The sequence below is a fragment of the Aotus nancymaae genome, unplaced genomic scaffold (assembly GCF_030222135.1).
Source record: "Aotus nancymaae isolate 86718 unplaced genomic scaffold, 86718_ANA_hifiasm-v0.15.2.pri h1tg000010l, whole genome shotgun sequence".
Classification (NCBI taxonomy): domain Eukaryota; kingdom Metazoa; phylum Chordata; class Mammalia; order Primates; family Aotidae; genus Aotus; species Aotus nancymaae.
In genome coordinates this window covers 5135280-5162975 of record NW_026988421.1, presented here as the reverse complement: position 1 = coordinate 5162975, position 27696 = coordinate 5135280, and the positions used below count along the sequence as shown (strand labels likewise).

The window sequence follows — 27696 nt, the reverse complement described above, 5'->3', positions numbered from 1 at the left end:
ATGGGATACATGTAGGAGTTTTTCACTGGAACGTTGTTTCTTCAGGCCACTTTGCTGTGTTGTGGCGATTTTGTATGGTGTATCTGAAACTGTCCGACTTTGTGGAGACAAGATAGATCAGATCAGTTCAGGTGTGCATAAATCAGGTGGCCGCACCCCCACTTATACTTACTATTTATAGTAATATTTGGTGTTTGTGTCCTACAGACCCAGGAATTTTGACAAATTTTTTAAATTTTGATAATACATTTTATTTAACCTCCATATCCCAACTAGTATTTCAACATGTAATTAGTATGAAGCCATTAGTGAGATATTTTACATTCTTTTTTCACATCAAGTTTTCAATATCTAGTATTAAAATCACAACACATCTCAATTTGGACTAGCTACATCTTTTTTTTTAAATTATACTTTAAGTTCTGGGGTACATGTGCAGATGTTTGTTACATAGTTATACATGTGCCAGGATGGTTTGCTGCATCCATCACCCAATCATCTGCATTAGGTATTTCTCCTACTGCTATCCATCCCCTAGCCTCCCAACCCCCAACAGGCCCTGGTGTGTGATGTTCCCCTCCCTGTGTCCATGTGTTCACATTGTTCAGCTCCCACTTATGAGTGAGAACATGCTGTGTTTGGTTTTCTCTTCTTGTGTCAGTTTGCACCTGAGAATGATGGTTTCTTGCTTCAACCATGTCCCTGCAAAGGACATGAACTCATGATTTTTTTCTTTGTAATTTAGTCTTTATTTCACAATCATAAACTTAACTCTGAAATCCAGCTAGGCATGGAAAGGGAACAAGGAAAACATAGAACCCAAAGGGAACTGCAGTGAGAGCTCAGATTCTAGGATACTGCGAGCCAATGGGGTGGAGGGGTGCTCTCCTGAGCTACAAAAGGAATGGTCTGTGGTTAAGATAAAACACAAGTCAAGCTTGTTAGAGTTGTCCACAGTCAGCAGTGGTGATCTTCTTGCTGGTCTTGCCATTCCTGGACCTGAAGTGCTCCATGGCCTCCATGATATTCATGCCTTCTTTCACCTTGCCAAAGACCACATGCTTGCCATCCAACCACTCAGTCTTGACAGTGCAGATGAAAAACTGGGAATCATTTGTCTTGGGTCCAGGATTTGCTGTGGACAAGATGCCAGGATCTGTATGCTTTAGGATGAAGTTCTCATCATCAAATTTCCCCCCTAGATGGACTTGCTACCAGTGCCATTATGGTGTGTGAAGTCACCACCCTGACACATAAACCCTGGAATAATTCTGTGAAAGCAGGAACTCTTATAACCAAATCCTTTCTCTCCAGTGCTCAGAGCATGAAAATTTTCTGCTGTCTTTGGAACCTTGTCTGCAAACAGCTCAAAGGAGTCATGGCCCAAGAGCTGGCTGTCGACAGCAATGTCAAAGAACATGGTGGGGTTTAACTCATCCTTTTTTATGGCTGCATAGTATTCTATGGTGTATATGTGCCACATTGTTTTTATCCAGTCTTTCATTGATGGGCATTTGGGTTGGCTCCAAGTCTTTGCTATTGTGAACAGTGCCACAATAAACATGTGTGCATGTGTCTTTATAGTAGAACGATTTATAATCCTTTGGATATATACCCAGTAATGGGATTGCTGGGTCAAATGTTATTTCTATTTCTAGATCCTTGAGGAATCACCACACTGTCTCCCACAATGGTTGAACTAATTTACACTCCTACCAACAGTGTAAAAGTGTTCCTATTTCTCCACATCCTCTCCAGCATCTGTTGTCTCCAGATTTTTTATGATCGCTATTCTAACTGGTGTGTGATGGTATCTCAATGTGGTTTTGATTTGCATTTCTCTAACAACCAGTGATGATGCACTTTTTTTCATGTTTGTTGGCCGCATAAATGTCTTCTTTTGAGAAGTGTCTGTTCATATCCTTCACCCACTTATTGATGGTTTTTTTTCTAGTAAATTTAAGTTCTTTGTAGATTCTGGATGTTAGCCCTTTGTCAGATGGTTAGATTGCAAAAGTTTTCTCCCATTCTGTAGGTTGCACATTCATGGTAATGATAGGTTCTTTTGCTGTTCTATAGCTCTTTGGTTTACTTAGATCTCATTTGTCTATTTTGGCTTTTGTTGCCATTGTTTTTGGTGTTTTAGTCATGAAGTGCTTGCCCATGCCTATGTCCTGAATGTTATTGCCTAGGTTTTCTTCTAGGGTTTTTACGGTTTTAGGTCTTAGGTTTAAATCTTCAATCCATCTTGAGTTAATTTTTGTATAAGGTGTAAGGAAGGGATCCAGTTTTGGCTTTCTGCATATGGCTAGCCAGTTTTCCCAACATCATTTATTAAATAGGGAATCCTTTCCCCACTGGTTGTTTTGTCAGGGTTGTCAAAGATCAGATGGTCGTAAATGTGTGGCATTATTTCTGAGGTCTCTGTTCTGTTCCATTGGTCTATATCTCTGTTTGGTACCAGTGCCATGCTGTTTTGATTACTGTAGACTTGCAGTATAGTTTGAAGTCAGGTAGTGTGATGCCTCTAGCTTGGCTTTTTTTGCTTAGGATTGTCTTGGCTATGTGGGCTATTTTTTGTTCCATATGAAATTTAAGGTGTTTTTTTTTCCCCCAATTCTTTGAAGAAAGTCAATGGTAGCTTGATGGGGATAGCATTGAATTTATAAATTACTTTGGGCAGTATGGTCATTTTCATGATACTGATTCTTCCTAACCATGAGCATGGAATGTTTTTCCATTTGTTTGTGTCCTCTCTTATTTCCTTGAGCAGTGGTTTGTAGTTCTCCTTGAAGAGGTCCTTCACATCCCTTGTAAGTTGTATTCCTAGGTATTTTATTTTCTTTGTAGCAATTGTGAATGGGAGTTCACTCATGATTTGACTGTCTGTTATTGGTGTATAGGAATGCTTGTGATTTTTGCACATTGATTTTTGTATACTGAGATTTTGCTGAAATTGCTTATCAGCTTAAGGAGATTTTGGGCTGAGACAATGGGGTCTTCTAAATGTGCAATCATGTCATCTACAAATAGAGACAATTTGACTTCCTGTTTTCCTAATTGAATACGCTTTATTTCTTTTTCTTGCCTGATTGCCCTGGCTAGAACTTCCAATACTATGTTGAATAGGAGTGGTAAGAGAGGGCATTCTTATCTTGTGCTAGTTTTCAAAGGGAATGCTTCCAGTTTTTGCCCATCCAGTATGATATTGGCTGTGGGTTTGTCATAAATAGTTCTTATTATTTTGAGATATGTTCCATCAATACCTAGTTTATTGAGAGTTTTTAGCATAAAGGGCTGTCGAATTTTGTCAAAGGCCTTCTCTGCATTGGTTGAGATAATCGTGGTTTTTTTCTTTGGTTCTGTTTATGTGATGGATTATATTTATTGATTTGCATATGTTAAACAAGCCTTGCATCCCAGGGATGAAGCCAACTTGATCATGATGGATAAGCTTTTTGATGTGCTATTGGATTTGATTTGCCAGCATTTTATTGAGGATTTTCACATGGGTGTTCATCAGGGATATTGGTCTGACATTTCCTTTTTTAGTTGTGTCTCTGCCAGGTTTTGGTATCAGGATGACGTTGGCTTCATAAAATGAGTTAGGAAGGATTCCCTGTTTTTCTATTGTTTGAAATAGTTTCAGAAGGAATGGTACAGCTCTTCTTTGTACCTCTGGTAGAATTCGACTGTGAACCCGTCTGGTTCTGGACTTGTTTTGGTTAGTAGACTATTAATTGCTGCCTCAATTTCAGCACTTGTTATTGGTCTATTCAGGGATTCAACTTCTTCCTGGTTTAGTCTTGTGTGTAAGTGTCCAGGAATTTATCCATTTCTTCTAGGTTTTTTGGTGTATTTGCATAGAGATGTGTATAGTGTTCTCTGATGGTAGTTTGTATTTCTCTGGAATCAGTGGTGATATCACCTTTATCATTTTTTATTGCATCTATTTGATTATTCTTCCTTATTAGTCTGGCTAGCAGTCTATTTTTGTTGATCTTTTCAAAAAGCCAGCTGCTGGATTCATTGATTTTTTTTTTTTTTTTTTTTTTTTTTTTTCTTTTTGAAGGGTTTTTCATGTCTCTATCTCCTTCAGTTCTGCTCTGATCTTGGTTATTTCTTGTCTTCTGCTAGCTTTTGGATTTGTTTGTTTTTGCTCCTCTAGTTTTTTTAAATTGTGACATTAGGGTGTCAATTTTAGATCTTTCCTCCTTTCTCTTGTGGGCATTTAGTGCTATGAATTTTCCCCTACATACTACTATAAATGTGTCCCAGAGATTCCGGTACATTGTATCTTTGTTCTCATTGGTTTCAAAGAACATCTTTATTTCTGCCTTAATTTTATTATTTATCCAGTAGTCATTCAGGAGCAGGATAAATGTTCAGTTCAGTTTCCATGTAGTTGTGCAGTTTTGAGTGAGTTTCTTGCTCCTGAATTTTAATTTGATTGCACTGTGGTCTGAGAGACTATTAGGATTTCTGTTCTTTTACATTTTCTGAGGAGTGTTTTATTTCCAATTATGTGATCAATTTTAGAATAAGTGCAATGTGGTGCTGAGAAGAATGTATATTCTGTGGATTTGGAGTGGAGAGTTCTGTATATTAGGTCCACTTGGTCCAGAGCTGAGTTCAAGTCCTGAATATCCTTGTTAATTTTCTGTCTCGTTGATCTAATATTGACAGTGGAGTGTTAAAAATCTCCCATTGTTATTGTGTAGGAGTCTAAGACTGTTTGTAGGTCTCTAAGAACTTGCTTTATGAATCTGGGTGCTCCTGTATTGGGTGCATATATATTTAGGATAGTTAGCTCTTCTTGATGCATTGATCCCTTTATGTAATGCCCTTCTTTGTCTCTTTTGATCTTTGTTGGTTTAAAGTCTGTTTTATTAGAGACTAGGATTGCAACCCCTGCTTTTTTTTTTTGCTTTCCATTTGCTTGGTAAATATTCCTCCATCCATTTATTTTGAGCCTATGTGTGTCTTTGCATGTGAGATGGGTCTCCTGAATACAGCACACAGATGGGTCTTGACTCTTTTTTTGTTTGTTTGTTTTTGTTTTTGAGACAGTCCTACTCTGTCGCCCAGGCTGGTGTGCAGTGGTGTGATCTCGGCTCACTGCAACCTCCGCCTCCTGGGTTCCAGTGATTCTTTTGCCTTAGCTCCTGAGTAGATGGGACTTTAGGTTTGTGCCACCACGCCCAGCTAATGTTTTTGTATTGTTTGGTAGAGGTGGGGCTTCACCATGTTGGCAAGGATGGTCTCGATCTCTTGACCTTGTGATCTACCCACCTTGGCCTCCCAAAGTGCTGGGATTACAGGCGTTAGCCACTGCCCCCAGCCTGGGTCTTGAGTCTTTATCCAATTTGTCAGTCTTTTTCTTAGGACATTTAGCCCATTTACATTTAAGGTTAATATTGTTATACGTGAATTTGATCCTGTTGTTATAATGCTAGCTGGTTATTTTGCTTGTTGATGCAGTGTCTTCATATTGTCAGTGGTCTTTACAATTTGGTATGTTTTTGCAGTGGCTGGTACCGGTTTTTCCTTTTGATGTTAGGTGCTTCCTTCAGGAGCTCTTGTAAGGCAGGCCTGGTGGTGACAAAATCTCTTAGCCTTTGTTTGTCTGTAAAGAATTTTATTTCTCCTTCACTTAAGAAGCTTAGTTTGGCTGTATATGAAATTCTGGGTTGAAAATTCTTTCCTTTAAGAATGTTGAATATTGGCCCCCACTCTCTTCTGGCTTGTAGGGTTTCTGCTGAGAGATCTGCTGTTAGTCTGATGGGCTTCCCTTTGTGGGTAACACAAGCTTTCTCTCTGGCTGCCTTTAGCATTTTTTCCTTCATTTCATCCTTGGTAAATCTGACAATTGTATGTCTTGGGGTTGCTCTTCTCGAGGGCTATCTTTGTGGTGTTCTGTGTATTTCCTGAATTTGAATGTTGGCCTGCCTTGCTACGTTAGGGAAGCTCTCCTGGATAATATCCTGAAGAGTGTTTTCCAACTTGGTTCCATTTTCCCCATCACTTTCTGGTACACCAATCAAATACAGATTTGGTCCTTTCACATAGTCCTATATTTCTTAGAGGCTTTGTTTATTTATTTTCACTCTTTTTTTTCTCTAGGCTTCTTGCTTTATTTCATTATGTCGATCTTCAATCTCTGATACCCTTTCTTCCGCTTAATCAATTCGGCTACTGATACTTGTGTATGCTTCACAAAATTCTCGTGCTGCATTTTTGAGCTCCTTGAAGTCATTTTTGTTCTTCTCTTAACTGGTTATTATAGTTAGCAATTTGTCTAACCTTTTTTCAAGGTTCTTAGCCTGCTTGCATTGGGTTAGAACATGCTCCTTTAACTCAAAGGAGTTTGTTATTACCCACCTTCTGAATACTACTTCCGTCAATTTGTCAAACTCATTCTCTGTCCAGTTTTGTTCCCTTGCTGGCGAGGAGTTGTGATCCTTTGGTGGAGAAGAGGCATTCTGACTTTTGGAATTTTCAAGCTTTTTGTGCTGTTTTTCTCCCCATCTTGAATTTATCTATTTTTGGTCTTTGATATTGGTGACCTTCGGATGAGGTCTCTGAATGGATGTCTTTTTTGTTGATGTTGATACTATTCCTTTTTGTTAGTTTTCCTTCTCACAGTGGGGCCTCTCTGTTGCAGATCTGCTGGAGTTTGCTGGAGGTCCACTCCAGACCTTGTTTGCCTGGGTATCACCAGCGGAGGTATCACCAGAACAGCAAAGATTGCTGCATGTTCCTTTCTCTGGAAGCTTCGCCCAGAGGGTCACCTGTCAGATGCCAGGCAGATCTCTCCTGTATGAGGTGTCTGTCAGCCTCTAATGGGAAGTGTCTCCCAGTCAGCATACATAGGGGTCAGGGACCCACTTTAGGAGGCAGTCTGTTCCTTATCAGAGCTCAAATGCTGTGCTGGGAGATGTGCTGCTCTCTTCAGAGCTGTCAGGCAGGGACATTTAGGTCTGCTGAAGCTGCACCCACAGTCACCCCTTTCCTCAGGTGCTCTGTCCCAGGGAGATGGGGGTTTTATCTATACGTCCCTGACTGGGGCTGCTCCCTTTTTTTTTTTTTTTTCAGAGATGCCCTGCCCAGAGAGGGGTAATCTAGAGGTAGTCAGAGCCCAGCCTTGCTGAGCTACTGTGGGCTCTACTCAGTTTGAACTTCACTGTGGCTCTGTTTACACTGTGAGGGGGAAACCTGCCTACTCAGGCCTCAGCAATGGCAGATGCCCCTCCCCCACCAAGCTCAGGCTTCCCAGTTTGACCTCAGACTGCTGTATTGGCTGCAAAAATTTCAAGCCGGTGGATCTTAGCTTGCTGGGCTCCGTTGGGGTAGGACCTACCGAGTGAGACCACTTGAGTCCTTGGCTTCAGCCCCCTTTCCAGGGGAGTGAACAGTTCTGTCTCGCTGGCATTCCAGCTACCACTGGGGTATGAGAAGAACAAAACTGCTGCGGCTAGCTTGGAGTCTGCCCAGAGCGTCGCCCAGTTTTGTGCTTGAAACCTAGGTCCCTGGTGGTGTAGGCACCGGAGAGAATCTCCTGGTCTGCCGGTTGTGAGGACTGTGGGAAAAACACGGTATCTGGGCCTGAGTGTGCTATTCCTCTCAGGCGTCTCTCATGGCTTCTTTTGGCTAGTGGAGGGAAATCCCCCAACCCCTTGCACTTCCCAGGTGAGGAAATACCCCACCTTGCTTCGGCTTACCCTCTGCGGGCTGCACCCACTGTCCAACAACTCCTGGTGAGATGAACTGGGTACCTCAGTTGGAAATGCAGAAATGACTTGCCTTCTGTGTCAATCTTGCTGGGAGCTGCAGACAGAAGCTTTTTCTATTCGGCTATCTTGCCAGCTCTCATCAAAATTGACTTTTTATTTTAAAAAACAAAGGGGCCAGGCGTGGTGGCTCACACCTGTAGTCCCAGCACTTTGGGAGACTGAGGTGGGCAGATCACTTGAGGTCAGGAGTTTGAGACCAGTCTGACCAACGTAGTGAAACCCTGTCTCTAAAATACAAAAATCAGGTGGGCATGGTGGTGCATGCCTGTAGTCTCAGCTATTTGGGAGGCTGAGGTGGGAGGATGGATCACTTGAGTCCAGTAGGCAGAGGCAGTGAGCCAAGATTGTGCCACTGCAATCCAGCCTGGGCAACAGAGTGAGACTCTGTCTCAAAAAAATAAAAAGGGAAATTAATTTAAGGGGCATTTACTTAACTAAAAGATAGTTTTAAAAGAACAGCTGCCTACAATCATAACATTGGCAGAAATCACTTTAGCATTTTTGTGTCGATTGCTTTGCTCCACCAAGAATTTCTGTGAAACACCTGTAATGCTCAGTTTTTTTTAATCTTCAGCTTTTAAGTTTGGGGTACATGTGCAGGATGGGTAGGTATGTTACACAGGTGCCATGGTGGCTTGCTGCACAGATCAACCCGTCACCTAGGCCTTAAGCCCAGCATCCATTGGCTGTTCATCTGATGCTTTTCCTCCTCCCAACCCACCTCCCCGATGGGCCCCAGTGTGTGTTGGTCCTTTCCATGTGACCATGTGTTCTCATAATTCAGCTCCCACTGTTAAGTGAGAACATGTGGTGTTTGGATTTCTGTTCCTGCATTAGTTTGCTGAGGATAATGGCTTCTAGCTCCATCTATGTCCCTGCAAAGGATATGATCTCTTTCCTTTTCATGGCTGCATAGTTGTAATACCAAATCTGATGCATCTTATTGTTATTTTTTGAGACAGGGTCTTGCTGTGTCACCCAGGCTGGAGTGCAGTGGTGTGATCATGACTCACTGCAGCCTTGACTTCCCAGGCTCAAGAGATCCTCCCATTTCAGCCTCCCAAGTAGCTGGGACTACAGGAATTTGCCACCACACCCAGCTAATTTGTATAATTTTTTGTAGAAGTAGATTTTCACCACATTTCTCAGTCTGGTCTCAAACTCCGGGACTCAAATGATTCTTCTGCCTCAGCCTCCCAAACTGCTGGGATTACAGGCATGAGCCACCGTGCCTGGCCACATCTTATTTTTAAACGAGGTTTTAATAAGATCTCAGTTATATGCTTCATCTCAAGTGATTATTTAGCTCCAAAACAAATCAAGTTCCTTCCAAGTACAAAATAACATATGTTCTAAGGCAGTGGAAAGAAGGGGGGTTGTGGAGAATATATCAAGCTCCAGCAAAATTATAATAATTTAACGTTTTGAAAGACTTGTAGTCAAAGAAACTATGACTAATTATCCTGGATGTGATGGCAGGTAGGGGGCATTGAAGCCCACATTCCCACTTACTCCCATTTTAAAGTTAGAATCAGGAGGAAAATGGGCATTGAGATAAGTAATTTTGCTGTATCACAGTTCGGCTAAAAGACGTTGTACCCAGCAAGGATGCAAATGATTTATACAGTCTCTACTCTTGAAGCTTAAACCACTTCTTCTGTGATAGATTTTTGGGGGATAAAGGGAGGAAACAGCCAGGATGAGGATTGAATATATTTGAAAGGAGATTCAGAGTGATGTTTATTGAACACTTCTCTTTGGAAAAGCAAAAAAATCAAAGGCTCTCTTAAAGACTGTACAGAAAATGATTTATTGGAGATATCCCTTGCCTGCAAGCTCTAATATTAAGCCTCCCAATATAATGCAAGTTATATTGGTATAGAAAATGGGAAGGAGCAGGCAGATTTATTATGTATGAGCATGAATAATTTTTGTCTTTATTGCTTTTCCACTTCAGATCAAGTTGGAATTTTTAACTTTTGACCAAAGGCTCTTTGGTTTTACAGAAAATATAGAGCAGGTACATAAAATGTAATATATGTATTGTATATGTTTTTAATAGTATAAAGTAATTTTAAAATTATACAATTTAAAATAATTGGAAATTCTAGTTTGTTATAAGAGTTAGATAATTTTGTGGTAACTTGTGAGTGTGTTTATTTAGCAATTATGGTGACCATGAGGGGACTCACTAGTTTGACACACTTTCCTTTTGAGTACTTTTTTAAAAAGTATTTTAAAAATTGGTTTCTTTGAAAGTTTTAATTGACTTTTTTTGGTACATATTTATGGGGTATATAGTGATGTTTTGGTGCATATAATGTTTTGTGATCAGATCAGGGTAATTAGCATATCATCCTGAACATTCTTTATTTTTTGGGGGGTGGACATTAAATATCCTCTTTCTAGCTATTTGAAATTACATATTACTGTTTTAACTATAGTCATTCTATAATACTGTAGAACTCTAGAATGAACTCCTCCTATCTAGCTGTAATTTTGTATCCTTTAACAAACCTCTTCCGGATCCAAAATGACTGAATAGGAACAACTCTGGAGTGCAGTTCCCAACAAGAATGCAGAGGTCACCGCAGGTGATCCCCAGGCAAGCAGGATCTAGAGCGGACCTCCAGTAGTCCTACAGCAGAGGGGCCTGACTGTTAGAAGGACAACTAAAAACCAGAAAGAAATAACTTCATCATTAACAAAAAGGACGCCCACTCAGAGACCCCATCCGAAAGTCACCAACTACAAAGACCACAGGTAGATAAATCCACAAAGATGGGAAGAAACCAGCACAAAAAGGATGAAGACACCCAAAACCAGAATGCCTCTCCTCCTCCAAGGGATCACAACTCCTCATCAGCTAGGGATCAAAGATGGATGGAGAATGAATCTGATGAATTGACATAAACAGGCTTCAGAAGGTGGATAATAACGAACTTCTCAGAGCTCAAAGAACATGTGCTAACCCAATGCAAAGAAACTAAGAACCTAGAAAAAAGGTTAGATGAGACGCTAACTAGAATTAACAGAGAATAATATAAACAACTTGATAGAGCTGAGAAACACAGCATGAGAACTTTGCAAAGCATATACAAGTTTCTATAGCCAAATTGACCAAGCAGAAGAAAGGATATCAGAGATTGAAGATCAACTAAATGAAATAAAATGAGAAGGCAAGATTAGAGAAAAAAGAGTGAAAAGAAATGAACAAAGCCTTCAAAAAATATGGGATTATGTATAATAATAATTATACATATATAATCTACATTTGATAGGTGTACCTGAATGTGACGGAGAGAATGAATCCAAGCTGGAAAACACTCTTCAGGATTTTATCCAGGAGAACTTCTCCAACCTAGCAAAGCAGGCCAATATTCAAGTCCAGGAAATATGGAGAACACCACAAAGATACTCCTCAAGAAGAGCAAGCCCAAGGCACATAATCATCAGATTCACCAGGGTTGAAATGAAGGAAAAAATACTAATGGCAGCCAGAGAGAAAGGTCAGGTTACCCACAAAGGGAAGCCCATCAGACTCATAGTGGATCTCTCAGCAGAAACCCTACAAGCCAGAAGAGAGTGGAGTCCAATATTCAACATCCTTAAAGGAAAAAACTTTCAACCTAGAATTTCATATACAGCCAAACTAAGCTTCATAAGCAAAGGAGAAATAAAATCCTTTACGAACAAGCAATTGCTGAGAGATTACCTCACCACCAGGCCTGCCTTACAAGAGCTACTAAAAGAAGCACTAAACATAGAAAGGAACAACCAGTACCAGCCATTTCAAAAACGTACCAAATGGTAAAGAGCATAGACACAATGAAGAAACTGCGTCAACTAATGGGCAAAACAACAGCTAGCATCAAAATGGCAGGATCAAATTCACACATAACAATATTAACCTTAAATGTAAATGGGCTAAATGCCCCAATCAAAAGACACAGACTGACAAATTGGATAAAAAGTCAAAACCCATTGGTGTGCTGTATCCAGGAAACCCATCTCATGTGTAAGGATACACAAAGGCTCAAAATGAAGGGATGGAGAAAGATTTACCAAGCAAATGGAGAGTAAAAAAAAGGAGTTGCAATCCTAGTCTCTGATAAAATAAATTTTAAACCAACAAAGATCAAAAGAGACAAAGAAGTGCATTACATAATGTTAAAAGGATCAGTGCAACAAGAAGAGCTAATGTTTCTAAATATATACATACCCAATAGAGGAGCACCCAGATACATAAAGCAAGTTCTTAACAACCTACAAAGAGACTTAGACTCCCACACAATAATAGTGAGAGACTTTAACACTCCACTGTCAATATTAGACAGATTGACGAGACAGAAAATTAACAAGGATATCCAGGACTTGAACTCAGGTCTGGACCAAGCAGACCTAATTGACAATTACAGAACTCTCCATCCCAAATCCACAGAATATGCATTCTTCTCAGCACCACATCACATCTACTCTAAAATTGACCACATAATTGGAAGTAAATCACTTCTCAGCAAATGCAAAAGAACAGAAATCACAACAGTCTCTCAGGCCACAGTGCAATCAAATTAGAACTCAGGATTAAGAAACTAACTCAGAACCGTACAACTTCATGGAAAATGAACAACTGCCTCCTGAATGTCGACTGGACAAATAATGAAATGAAGGTAGAAATAAAGATGTTCTTTGAAACCAACGAGAACAAAGACACAACGTACCAGAATCTCTGGGACACATTTAAAGCAGTGTCTAGAGGAAAATTTGTAGCAGTAAGTGCCCACATGAGAAGCAAGGAAAGATCTAAAATTGACACCCTATCATCAAAATTGAAAGAGCTAGAGGAGCAATATCCAAAAAACTCAGAAGCTAGCAGAAGACAAGAAATAACTAAGGTCAGAGCAGAACTGAAGGAGATAGAGACACAAAAAAACCTTCAAAAAATCAATAAATCCAGGAGCTGGTTTTTTGAAGAGATCAACAAAATAGACCACTAGCCAGATTAATAAAAGAAGAAGAATCAAATAGATGCAATAAAAAACGGTAAAGGGGATATCAGCACAGATTCCACAGAAATACAAACTACCATCAGAGATTACTACAAACAACTCTACACACAGAAACCAGTATACCTGGAAGAAATTGATCAGTTCCTGGACACTTGCACCCTCCCAAAACTAAACCAGAAAGAAGTCAAAACCCTGAATAGACCAATAACAAGGGCTGAAGTTGAAGCAATTAATAGCCTACCAACCAAAAAAAGTCCAGGTCCAGATGGGTTCACAGCTGAATTCTACCAGACATAGAAAGAAGAACTGGTACCACTCCTTCTGAAACTAATCCAAATAATCCAAAAAGAGGGAATACTTCCCAAATCATTTTATGAGACCAACATCATCCTGATACCAATACCCGGCAGAGACTCAACAAGAAAAGAAAACTTCAGGCCAGTATCCATGATGAACATAGATGCAAAAATTTTCCATAAAATACTGGCAAACCGATTGCAACAGCACGTCAAAAAACTTATCCATCATGATCAAGTCGGCTTCATCCCTGGGTTGCAAGGCTGGTTCAACATATGCAAGTCTATAAACATAATCCACCATATAAATAGAACCAAAGACAAAAACCATATGATTATCTCAGTAGATGCAGAGAAGGCCTTTGACAAAATTCAACAGCCCTTTATGCTAAAAACTCAATAAACTAGGTATTGATGGAATGTATCTCAAAATAATAAAAGCTATTTATGACAAACTCACAGCCAATATCATACTGAATGGGCAAAAACTGGAAGCATTCCCTTTGACATCTGGCCCTAGACAAGGATACCCTCTCTCACCACTCCTATTCAATATAGTATTGGAAGGTCTAGCCAGAGCAATCAGGCAAGAAAAAGAAATAAAGGATATTCAATTAGCAAAGGAGGAAGTCAAACTGTCTTTATTTGCAGATGACATGATTGTATATTTAGAAGACCCCGTTGTCTCAGCCCAAAATCTCCTGAAACTGATAAACAATTTCAGCAAAATCTCAGGATACAAAATCAATGTGCAGAAATCACAAGCATTCCTATACATCAATAACAGACTAACAGAGAGCCAAATCAAGAGGGAACTCCCATTCACAATTGCTACAAAGAAAATAAAATACCTAGGAATGCAACTAACAACGGATGTAAATGACCTCTTCAAGGAGAACTACAAACCACTGCTCAAGGAAATAAGAGAGGACACAAACAGATGGAAAAATATTATATGCTCCTGGTTAGGAAGAATCAATATTGTGAAAATTGCCATACTGCCCAAAGTAATTTATACATTCAATGCTATCCCCATCAAGCTACCTATGACCCTCTTCACAGAACTGGTAGAAAAAACCACCTTAAACTTCATATGGAACTAAAAGAGCATCTGCATAGCCAAGACAGTCCTATGCAAAAACAAAGCTGGAGGCATAATGCTACCTGACTTCAAACTATATTACAAGGCTACAGTAATCAAAACAGCATGGTACTGGTACTAAAACAGAGACATAGATCGATGGAACAGAATAGAGGCCTCGGAGGCAATGCCACACATCTACAACCATCTGATCTTTGACAAGCTTGATGAAAACAAGCAATGGAGAAGGGATTCCCTGTTTAATAAATGGGGTTGGGAAAACTGGCTAGTTATGTGCAGAAAGTAGAAACTGGACCCGTTCCTGACACCTTACACTAAAATTAACTTCAGATGGATTAAAGACTAGAACATAAGACCTAACACCATAAAAGCTCTAGAAGAAAACCTAGGCAAAACCATCCAGGACATAGGCATATGCAAGGACTTCATGACTAAAACACCAAAAGCATAGGCAACAAAAGCCAAAATAGACAAATGGGATCTAATTAAACTCCAGAGCTTCTGCACAGCAAAAGAAACATCATTAGAGTTAACTGGCAACCAACAAAATGGGAAAAAATTTTTGCAGTCTATCCATCAGACAAAGGGCTAATATCCAGAATCTACAACGAACTAAAACAGGTTTACAAGAAGAAAACCCATTCAAAAGTGGGCAAAGGACACAAACAGGCACTTTTCAAAAGAAGACACATATGAGGCCAGCAAACATGAAAAAATGCTTATTATCACTGGTCATTAGAGAAATCCAAATCAAAACCACATTGAGATACCATCTCATGCCAGTTAGAATGGCGATCATTAAAAAATTTGGAGACAACAGATGCTGGAGAAGATAAGGAGAAATACAAACACTTTTACACTGTTGGTGGGAGTGTAAATTAGTTCAACCATTGTGGAAGACAATGTGGCAATTCCTCAAGGATCTAGAAATAGAAATACCATTTGACCCAGCGATCCTATTACTGGGTATATATCCAAAGGATTATAAATCATCCTATTATAAAGACACATGCACACGTATGTTCATTGTGGCACTGTTTACAATAGCCAATACCTGGACCCAACCCAAATGCCCATCGATGATAGACTGGAGAAGGAAAACGTGGCATGTAAACAATGTGGAATATTATGCAGCCATAAAAAAACGAGGAGTTCATGTTTTTTGTAGGGACATGGATGAATCTGGAAACCATCATTCTCGGCAAACTGACACAAGAACAGAAAATGAAACACCACATGTTCTCACTCATAGGCAGGTGTTGAACAATGAGAACACAAGGACACAGGGAGGGGAGCATCACACATTGGGGTCTCTTGCGGGGGGACTAGGGGTGGCTCAGTGGTGGGTAGGGAGTTGCAGAGGGATAACATGGGGAGAAATGTCAGATATAGGTAATGGGGATGGAGGCAGCAAACCACATTGCCATGTATGTACCTATGCAACAATCCTGCATGATCTGCACATGCACCCCAGAACCTAAAGTGCAATAAAAAAAAAAACAACAAAATGAAAAAAAAAAACAAACCTCTTCCTATCTCTCCGCTCCCTTCCCTTTACCCTTCCCAGCCTGTGGTATCCTCTGTTCTCCTTTTTACTTCCATGTGATTAGCATTTTTTTAGATTCTGTATTAGTCTGTTTTCACACTGCTATAAAGAACTGCCTGAGACTGGGTAATTTAAAAAGAAGCTTAATTGAATCACAGTTCTGCATTGCTAGGGAGTCCTCAGGAAACTTACAATCATGGTGAAAGAGGAAGCAGGCATGTCTTTGGGAGTTTTACCATGTTGGCTAGGCTAGTCTCGAACTCCTGGCCTCAAGTGATCTGCCAGCCTTGGCTTCCCAAAGTGCTGGGATTGTAGGCATGAGCCACCATGTCCAGCTTGTTTGTGGTTTTTGGAGGAACCTCCATACTGTTTTTCATAGTGGCTGTACTACTTTACATCCCACCAAGAGTGTATGAGTTCCTTTTTCTCTGCATCCTCAGTAGCATTTGTTATTTTGTCTTTTTGTTAATAACCATCCTACCTGCAGTGAGATAATACCTCATTGTAATTTTAAGTTCAATTTCCCTTATAATTAGTAATGTTGAACATTTAAAAAGTATATTTGTTTGCCATTTGTGTGTCTTCTTTTGAGAAGTGTCTGTGTAGATCATTGGCCCATAATTAAACTGGATAGTTTGAGAATACTAGCAAATGGAAAGACATCTCATGCTCATGGATCAGAAGGATTTATTTATTTTTTTTTGAATTAAGCAGAAATTTTATTTCCAAGCTCTTCAAAGATTATTGCAAACACAAAATAGTCTTCTAAAAGTGTCCCAAATCAAATCAAAGGCACAGCATCAAAATAAAACACTTGTGCCATTAAGAATTCTTTTAGATTGTAGTATTTGTACATTCTTTTGTTTTTAACTGTTTACAATATTCTGCAAGTCATATTTAAACATTTCTTAAGATATGAAGTGGGCCGGGCATCGTAGCTCATGCCTGTAATCCCAGCACTTTGGGAGGCCAAGGTGGGCGGATTGCTTGAGGTCAGGATTTCAAGACCTGTCTGGCCAACATGGTAAAATCCTGCCTCTAAAAATACAGAAAAAAAAAAAATTACCTGGGTGTGTTGGCATGCACCTGTAATCACATATCAGTTACTTGGGAGGCTGAGGCAGGGGAATTGCTTGAACCTGGGAGGCTGAGGTTACAGTGAACTGACATCATGCCACTGCAGTCCAGCATGGGTGACAGAGCGATACTGTCTCAAAAAACAAAAAGATAAGAAATAATGTATTTCTTCAGGTACAACCACAACTACAAAGCAGAGGAACTTAATATGAAGACTGAATCTGCTTCGTCCCTATATAGGATGGGGCAGCCTGATGCTCAACATAACATTAATCTTTCCAAACAAGTTTGCTAAGAAACAGCTCCCATGTTAGTTGTTAAAAAGTGAAACAACCGTCTCATTCAGAAAAATCAAAACATCAGTTAGTGAAGCCTACTCTTTTCCCCAGCAATTTGTAGTTTCTTGTCTTCATTTAGAAATTGTAAATTCATGAATAGAACAAACTTTATAGAATTTGGTATAAAAATATTTGTCAGGAACAAGAAATAGCAAATATTCAGTTTCTAAATAAAATGTTTTTTTCCCTAAAATGTAAACATCCAGTAAATAAAACATAAACGATATTCCAGGTATAGAAACATCAGTAATTCACTTAGGAAAGAGATACATTTTGGCATATCTGCTGGTAAGGTTTTTGTTTGTTTTACATATAAAGCACTTCATTTATTAAAAAGACTATTCAGAGCTATATTCCTTAGTTCAGTAGAAACTCACCAATTTCTTTAGAATTTTGGATATAGGACCAGGCCACAGGAAAGGTCTGAAATAACTAAATGTCACTTGACTTGGGAAAAGCATTCTCTTTAGACTTGGAAGCAGTCATTTATCACTTTGTGCTTGAGGGCATTCCTCTACAGATTTCTTTCCTAGAGTCTTCAGATGAAAGCACAAGATCTGGGCTCCAGGAGGGGGTTACTTTCAGCTGGAACGCTGACCAGCAGGGCACCCTTCAGGCATTCTGATGCAATACTGTTGCAGCTCTGCAGCTGCCTGAGAGATCTTGATTCTCACCACACTGACCTGCAGCTTGAGCTGCTCCAACAGACACTGCAGGGCACTCACACTGGCCCTGGAAGACATGGCAGCAGCACTGTGCTCCAAGGGCACGCTATGTGGGGCAGCGCTGCCAGGCCCTGAGTGTGGGCACTGCCAAATGACCGTACCATCCAAAGCAATCTATAGATTCAATGCAATCTTTATCAAAATACCAATGATATTCATCATAGAAATAGAAAAAAAAATTTATATTGAACTGCAAAAGACCCCAAATAACCAAAGCAATCCTGAGTAAAAAGAAAGCTGGAGGCATACACTGTGAGACTTCAAAATATGCTACAAAGCAGTAGTAACCAAAACAGCATGGTACTGGCATAAAAACAGACATATAGACTAATGGAACAGAATAGAGAACCCAGAAATTAATCCATACATCTACAGCCAACTGCTTTTTAAAATTTTTTTAAGTTTTGAGGCAGGGTCTCACTCCATCTCCTAGGCTGGAGTGCAATGGCTTGATCATGGCTCACTGTAGCCTTGACCTCCTGGGCTTAAGAAAACCTCCTACTTCAGCCTCCTGAGTAGCTAGGACTACAAGTACAAGCTACCATGTTCAGCTAACAATTTTTTTTTTTTTTTTTTGAGACAGTCTCGCCCTGTCCCCAAGCTGGAGTGCAGTGGCGTGATCTTGGCTCACTGCAGCCTCCAGCTCTCTAATTTAAGCGATTCTCCTGTCTCAGCCTCTCGTATAGCTGGGATTATAGGTATGTGCCACCATGCCCAGCTCATTTTTGTATTTATAGTAGAGACGGGGTTTCACTATGTTGGCCAGGATGGTCTCGATCTCCTGACCTCATGATCCACCTGCCTTGGCCTCCTAAAGTTCTGGATCACAGGCGTGAGCCACTGGGCCTGGCCTGGCCCCCATCTAACTTTAAAAATTTTTCTGTGGAGACAGTCTCACTATGTTGCCTAGGCTGATCTTGAATCCCTGGGCTCAAATGATTCTCCTGCATCAGCCTACCCAAAGTACTGGGATTACAGGTATGAGTGGCCATGCCCAGCCACCAACTGATTTTTGACAAACGCAACAGGAATACTCACGGGGAAAAGGATTATCTCTTTAATAAATGATGCTGGGAAAATTAGATATCCATATGCAGAAGGATGAAAATAGACTCATGGGATCAAAGACCTAAATGTGTAAGATCTGATAACATACTACAAGAAAACACAGGGGAAACCCTTCAGGACGTTGGTCTGGGAAAATATTTTATGAATATGCCCTCAAAAGCCATCAACAAATCACTTGAGCTTAGGAGTTTAAGATCAGTCTAGGCAATATAGTGAAACCTTGTCTCTACAAAAAATAAAAATTAGCCAGATGTGATGGTATGTACCTGTAGTTCTAGCTACTCAGGAAGCTGAGGCAGGTGGATCACTTGAGTCCATCAATTCAAGGCTGCGGTGAACTACAATCGAACTATTGTGCTCTAGTCTGGGTGACAGAGCAAGAACTTGTCTCTAAAAAAGAAAAGCACAGGCAACAAAAGCAAAAATAAATGAGATTACATCAAACGAAAAAGCTCTGCACAGCAAAGGAAATGATCAAGTGAAAAGGCAACCTATAGAATGGGAGAAAATATTTGCAAGCTATTCATCTGATGGGATTAATATCCAGAATACACAAGGAGCTCAAACATCTCAAAAACGATCTGAATACTTTAAAGTCATCTCTACTATCAGCTTACGTGCTTCTAAGAGAAGTCTGCTGTCTTTGTTTTTCTGTAGACCCCCTTGTAACCCACCATGGCTGCTTCTAAGATTTTCCACTGAATTCTAACAATTAGAATGCTGCTTGGCATCGTTTTCTTAAGTTTATTCTGCTTGGAGTTGTTGAAGTTCTTAGATTTGTGGGTTTATGCTTTTCATCAAATTTGGGAAATTTTGACCATTATTTCAAATCATTTTGTCTCTTGTTTCTCTTCTCTTCCTTGGACTACAGTTACACGTATGTTAGACTGCTTGATATGTCCTTTAGGTCACTGGTGCTCTTAATTTATTCTCAGTCATTTTTTCGGTGTCCTTCATTTTGCCAGTTTTTAAAATTGCTATTGCTTTTCATTTATTGATATATTTTTCTGCCAAGTATAACCTGTTAATTCCATTTTTCAATTTTGTATTGTATTTTAAAATTTCTAACAGTTGTAAGTATTTTTAAATTATTTTCTTTCCTTATGCTCATGTTTATCTTCTTGAAGACAGCATACTTACAGTAGGATGATACATTTGTTAACTGATTTTATCATAGATGTCATTTCTGGGTTCACTTCTCTTGATTTTTTTTCTTTCTGTTGGTCATATTTCCTTGCCTATTGGTGATTTTTAAGTTTATTTTTTATAATATTTTTAGATTTTTAAAGTACACATATATTTCTTAGAGTTCCCACATAACCTGCACCCATTTTCCCCTATTAACATTTTGCATGAATATGGTGCATTTCTTACAAATAACAAATCAATGTTAATACATTATTATTGGCCAAAGTCCATATTTCATTCAGATTTTCTTAGTTTTTATCTAATGTCCTCTTTTTTTTCATGATCTAATCCAGAATACCACATATCTAGTTGTCATGTCTCCTGAAGTTCCCCTTGGCTGTCAGTTTCTCAGACTCTTCTTGTTTTTGATGACCTTTACAAGTTTGAGAAGTGCTCCTCAGGTATTTTGCAAACGTCTCTCAATTGGAATTTTTCAGTTTTTTTCTCATGGAAGGATTTTATAGATTTTTTTGGGAGGAAAATCACAGAGGTAAAAATGTGATTTTCATTACCTCAAATCAAGAACATATACTATCCCCATAACTTCTGTTGATTTTTTTTTTATTTGAGACAGAGTCTTGCTGTATTGCCCAGGCTGGAGTGCAATGGCACGATCTCGGCTCACTGGAACCTCCACCTCTGGGGTTCAAGCGATTTTTTAGCCTCAGCCTCCTGAGTAGCTGGGACTACAGGCACCCACCACCACACTGGCTAATTTTTGTACTTTTACAGGGTCAGGAGATTGAGACCATATTGGCCAGGCTGGTCTCAAACTCCTGATCTCAGGTGATCTATCCACCTTGGCCTCCGGCATGAACCACCATGCCTGGCCCTGCTGTTGATTTTTTAATCATCTGGCTGAGGTTGTGCTTGTCAGTTTTCTCCATTGCAAAGTGGCGCTTTCCTCTCTTTCCATAGTGTACTTTCTGGAAGTCTCTATATGCAACCACACTTAGGGAGTGAAGAGTTACGTTGCAGTTCCTTGAGGGTAGATTATCTACATGAGTTATTTGCATAGTTTTGCCTCTTCTCCTGTGTTTATTCATTTATTATATCAATATGGACTGAGGACTATTTTTTATACCTTCAGTTATATCCAATGCTGTTTAATTTGTTATTCAGATGTTCCAGTTTTGGTCATTGGAAGTTTTCTCAGTTTCTCCAGTTTCTCCTGTGTCTCTTTGGCATACCCCTTATATAGTGGGATGGCCTTTTTTTAAAAAATTAACTTACATTTTGGCACATTAAGATGCTCTAGACTCATTTTGTATAATTTCCTGCCCTCAGTCTGGAATCGGCTATTTCTCAAAGGAGTTCTGGGAAATGTATTAGTATTACTTACCTGTTTATACACATATACCTGTAAATACTTGTTTATATGAGCTAAACTAGAAGTTCAACTGATGTCTTTAACTGTAATTTATTACCACATGGATCATTCTAGCCTCCTTCCCTTGCTTATATGTAAACTCCTGCTCCGACAGAGAAATCTGGACTTCGTCATCTGCCACTAATTTACTTCGTTGTTCACTTCCAGTATACATGCACAGCAATTTCAGAATTGTTAAGCTGTATCTCTGTGAGACATATGTTGTCAACCAGAGTACAGTGCTTATGTTCAGTTTCCTTTGCTTTTAGTCTCAGAAACTGCATTCATTGCCAGAGTTATTTAGGACAAAACCCTTTCCCCTCACCCTTTCAATAAGGTTGTTTCATCCATTTGTAATACAGCTAAATTGTACACAATTTTGTTAGATATATGTATGTTGATATTTCTTGTATCATCAATATATTGTCATCATCTGCATTCTAACCTGGGATTCCCCAGCTTCCTAAATGCTTCTCTAAACTTTGCAAGACTAAACTTCATTATTTGTACTGTGAGGTTCTATAGACTTTCACAAATGCAATGCCATATAGCCACCATTCCAGTATCGTAAAGAATAATGGCTAGGTGCAGGGGCTCACACTGTAATCCCAGCACTTTGGGAGGCTGACGCAGGTAGATCACAAGGTCAGGAGTTCAAAACCAGACTGACCAACATGGTGAAACCCCATCTCTACTAAAAATACAAAAATTAGCTGGGTGTGGTGGTGGGATACTGTAATCCCAGTTACTTGGGAGGCTGAGGCAGGAGAATCGCTCGAATGCGGGAGGCAGAGGTTGCAATGAGCTGAGATCATGCCACTGCACTCTAGCCTAGGCAACAGAACGAAACTCCATCTCAAGAAAAAACCAGAATAGTTTTACTGCCTGAATAAAATCCTCCATCTGTAACCCTATTCACCCTTTTTCCCTCTTCTTCAGTTCCTGATAATCACTGATTTTTTACTGTTCCCATAGTTTTACCTATTCCAGAGTGGCATATAGTTGGGATAAGACAGATGTACCTTTTCAGACTAGCTTCTTCACTTAGAAATATGCATTTAAATTTCCTCCATGACTTTCCATGGCTTGACAGCTCATTTATTTTATCACCGAATAACATTTCATTGTAAAAATATCAGTTTCTCCATTCACTTACCTAGGGACCTATTGCTTCTAGTGTTTGGCATTTATAAATAAAGGCATTGTAAACATTCATGTACAAGTTTTAAAATAAATTGGGCAATTACCGAGGTGCATGATAGTTGAATCTTATGATAAGACAATGGTTAACTTTGTGAGAAACTTCCAAAGTGGCTGTACCATTTTGCAGTCCCAACAGCAGTGTATGAGAGTTCCTGTTGCTCTGCATCTTTGCTAGACCTCGGTGGTGGTAGGCTTTTGAATGACAGCTGTTATAATATGTGTATAGTGGCATCATGTTTTAATTTGCAATTCCCTAATGACATTTGATGATGAGAATCTTTTAGTATGCTTATTTGCCACCTGTACATCTTTGGTAAAGTGTTCATTCAGATCTTAATTTCTCTTTTTCTTTTTTGATGGAGTCTTGCTCTGTTACCAGGCTGGAGTGTGCAGTGGTGCGATCTTGGCTCACTGCAACCTCTGCCTCCCAGGTTCAAGTGATTCTCCTGCCTCACCTCCCAAGTAGCTGGGATTACAGGCATGCACCACTACACCCAGCTAATTTTTGTAGAGGTGGGGTGTTACCATGTTGGCCAGGATGGTCTCAATCTCCTGACCTTGTGATCCGCCCACCTCAACCCCCCAAAATCCTGGGATTATAGACATGAATCACCAAGCCTGGCCCAGATCTTAATTTCTTAATGGGACTTTTTTTCTTATTGCTGGGTTTTAAGAATGCTTTGTATATTTTGGATACAAGTCTTTTATCGGGTATGTTTTGCAAATACTTGCAAAATGCCTTCATTTTAAAAATTGGTGAATGCATTTATTTTATTGTTGTTCCCGGAGGGAATTTTAGTTGATATATAGTTCTCTGAACAGTTCCTTTTCTCTTCTCTCTGTAGATCTTACTGGACAACTTTCTGGTCTGCATTGTCATCATTGAGAATTCTGCTGTCATTCTGACATTCCTTTGTAGGTGACGTGTGTTTGCTCTCATTTTGGGGATCATATTATTGCCTTTGATGTTCTACTGTTTCATTTTTATATGTCTAGTCATGTTTTTCTTTTTATCTTGATATGTTTTGCTTCCTGGAATTTGAATTCATATTTATATTTTTAATTAGTTATGATATATTTTTCTTTAAATATTTCCTCTCTTTTGTTCCTTTTATTGTTCCTTTCTGGTTCTCTGATTAAATATTTGTAAGATATTCTGATTTTTAAAAAATGTCTATTTGTGTTTTCCATATTTGTTTTGGGTAAATGGGATCAGTTATTCAGATATGTAATTATCTTTTTTATCTTTGCCTTATTTGCATTTAGCCCACCTACTTTATTTCAACAGTTTTTTATTTTAGGAATTTCCATTTGCCTTTTTTCTCAAATATTTCTGCTAATTTCTAGCTCTTTGTTTAATATTCAATTTGTAATAGAATCCTCTATTTCTTTAAAGTTTTGTACATAGCTCTTGGATATTCTGAATCTGACACTCCAGCCTCTTTGTTTCTTGGAGGGTATACATCTCTGAGTGTAGTTTGCTTGCCGCCCTTTGTGTTTAATCTGATCTTAAACTGGGTGGCCAACTTGGCGAATCCTTCCTTTACAGAGCATTTGCACTTGCCTCTGGAGGTAGTCAAGGGGCTTGTCCAAACCATGATCATATTGGATCCAGTGGAGACTTTTGTTCTGAGCAAGAGTCTCAGGTTCAGCTTCGATTTCTTGCTGCTTTCCAAGTTCAGTATCCCTGCCGCATGGCTGCTATATTCTTCTGGCCTCGTGGTAATCTCATTCCTCCATCTGTGTGCAGATCAGGCCTGCTCTGCTTCTGCACTGCTCTCACTGCCTGCTTCTCTGGTCCGGGTCCTCTCCCTCTCTAGATTCCTTGGCTCCTGTCTTCTGGGTGCTGCTGTAGTGGTTTTGGAACATGGAGACACTGGTTTCTGTTCTGTTTTCCGACTGATCTGAGTTCTGCTCATATTTTAAAGTTTTAATTTGGTGGCAAGAAGCTGTGGGAAGAAAGGGTGGGATGTCCCTGGATGGTTCTTTTACATTTTATGAGAAATGCCTCAAAGGATGCGTCCTGGCCCAAGTTTAATTGTTGTAGAGTGGAGAGCCCTTCAGAGTAGGACAGTTTTTGATGACTGAATCTAATCACTTTTCGTGACCTGTCATGCTCCTTCCCTGGTACCACCTTCATCATATTTGCACTTGGATTACTGAGTTGCCTCCTATCTGATCTCCCTGCTCCTGCCTGTACCTCACTTTGGTCTATTTTCAATATGGTAGCCAGAGGGATCCTGTTAAAACCTGAGTCTGATCATGTTGCTCCTTGCCTCAGAATCCTTCACTTGCTTTCCATAATGTTTTTTGAGATTATCTGTGTTATCGCCTGTACCAACAGTTCATTTTTATTGCAGGGTAGTATTTTGTTCTATGGATATAACATCCATTTATCTGCTGATTGGCATTTGGTATGTTTTTAAGTTTTGGTGATTATGAACAAAGCTACTCTGAACATTTGTGTACAAGCCTTTGTGTGGACATGCTTCATTCATTTTGGGCAAATATCTAGGAATGGAATTGCTGGTTCATAGGGCAGATCTACTCTATTTAACTTTGTTAGAAGTTGCCAGTTATCTAAAGTGGTTCTACGATGTCGAATTTCCCCTCACAGTGGATGAGAGGCCCAGCGGTTCTACATCTTACCAACATTTGGTATTTTCAGTCTTTTTGAATTTTGTGCATTTTTGGCGTTTTGTTGCTATTTTTACTAGCATTTCTCTACTGAACGGTCATCTTACTGTATCCTTATTGGACATTTGTCAATTTTTTGTGATGATTATTTCAAATTTTCTGCTTATTTAAAAATTGGATTGTATATCTTCCTATTAGTGAGTTGTAAGCATTTTTAATACATTCGGGACATAAGTCTTTTCTTAGACATATGTATCATCAATATTGTTTCCCATTCTGTGAATTGCCTTTTTATTTTCTTGATGTTTTTAGAAGATCAGAGGTTTTTAATTTATTAAAACTCAATTTATCAAATTATTTTCTTTTGTAGTTGTTTTTTCTGTCCTATATAAAAGATCTTTCTTATCCATGATTGTAAAGAATTATTTCTAACATTCTGTGTATTTTGCCCAGTATTTACTGAATGAATAAATTTGTTTTTATACTTAACCTACATCTGCATTTATTTATGACAACAGATTATTTTACATATTTTATAAGATAACATATTGAATATGAGCTGAAGTAAAGCATAGTAGTTCTAGGTAGATCGTAAATAACAGATACTCTAACTTATCTAACAGAGGGTCAGAAAATGGATAGTATCTTGTGACATAAACATACCCCAATTTGTTTATCCATTCTTCTGCTGAAAAGGCTACTTCCAATTTTTTATCCCTACAGCACTAATGCTACCATGATCATTCTTGACTGGGTCTTCTTGTATACATGTGCTAATGTGTCTTTAGACCTTATAGCTGGTAGGAGGAGATGGATAGTCTTCAGGGGTCTTTCACTTGAAATTACATGCAGTTGGTACATTGACATGTGCTCCTTAAAAGGTATTTTGGCAGTATGTATCAAAATTAAACCTATACACATCAAAAACTCAACAATTCTACTTCTAGGAATTTGCCATAATGTATCTAAAAGTATTTTCATCACTATATAAAGTGATGCACAATTTTTATTGAAGTGTTGTCTGTAAAAATTATTTTATACAGACAGTACCCTTGTTTTTAAAAGCTGAGTTAAAATCCCATGTGCTAACATGCAAAAATATCTAGCAGTAGCTCGTTAATTTAAAAAGGCAAGCTTGGGCTGGATGCAGTGGCTCCTGTTTATAATCCCAGTACTGTGGGAGGCCAAGGTGGGCGGGTCAGATCTCCTGAGGTCAGGAGTTGGAGACCAGCCTGGCCAACGTGGTGAAATGCTGTTTCTACTAAAAACACCAAAATTAGCCTGGCGCCATGTACCCACTACTCGGGAGGCTTAGGAACGATAATCGCTTGAACTTGGGAGGCGAAGGTTGCCATGAGCCGTGATCATGCCACTGTACTTCAGTCTGGGAGACAGTTTTGCTCGCTGTTGCTCTCGCTCTCTCTCTTGTGCGCTCTCTCTCGCTCTCTCGCTCTTTCTCTCAAACACACACACAGAGTCTTCCTTTGTGTCGCACACACGTAAGCTGCAAAACAGTACCTTGAATATGATGGCTTTTTGTAAAACCTTAGGTATCTATGCTAAGTAAATCTTTGAAAAAATTTCACCAAGCTATTGCTAGTGGTCATCTCTGGGTGGTGATCTCTGGGTGGTGCGGGGGTATGGATATGAGAGAACTTTTATTTTCTGCTTCAGTGTTTCTGAATTGCTTGATATACATAGTTTTAAACAATAGGTGTTTCTTTTATGTAAGAAAAGAACAATGTCATTTTGGGAGAAAATATGCTTAAGAAAGAAAAAAAAAGATATATCAGTAAATATTTTAAAAAGTTTCCAGGCCAGGCACGGTGGCTCATGCCTGTAATCCCGGCACTTTGGGAGACCTGAGGCGGGTGGATCACTTGAGGTCAGGAGTTCAAGACCAGCCTGGCCAACATGGTGAAACACCATCTCTACTAGAAATACAAAAATTAGCTGGGTGTGGTGGCGTGCACCTGTAATCCCAGATACTTGGGAGACTGAGGGAGGAGAATTGCTTGAACCTGGGAGGCAGAGGTTGCAGTGAGCCGAGATCATGTCACTGCACTGCAGCCTGGGTGACAGAGTGAGATTCTGTCTCAAAAAATAAAAGTTTCCAATATCTAAATATTTATTTTTGCTTCTGTTTTGAGACAACAGAGCATGCATTCTGGAACCCATATGACTGCATGGCATTTATTACAATCCTCGTTCATCAAGGTTATGCCTAAATGCCTCACATTTTGTAATTTGAATTTTGAGAGGGATATATGCATTTACATACTATAGTAAGACAGGGTGAATCAGAACAAAAATTGGTGGCTTAAAGATAATTTCAAGTGGAAGTC

At 39.4% G+C, this 27696-nt stretch overlaps 1 protein-coding gene and 2 pseudogenes across 1 annotated transcript in view; 1 reads left to right on the top strand and 2 right to left on the bottom strand.

The window, feature by feature from the left end:
• Window positions 1–27696, top strand: part of FANK1 (fibronectin type III and ankyrin repeat domains 1) — a 151514-nt gene that overhangs the window by 70712 nt on the left and 53106 nt on the right. The gene's annotated exons all lie outside the window — the stretch shown is intronic.
• LOC105717993 (peptidyl-prolyl cis-trans isomerase A-like) lies at window positions 942–1483 on the bottom strand (annotated as a pseudogene).
• On the bottom strand, window positions 17700–17904 carry LOC110567019 (guanine nucleotide-binding protein G(I)/G(S)/G(O) subunit gamma-10-like; annotated as a pseudogene).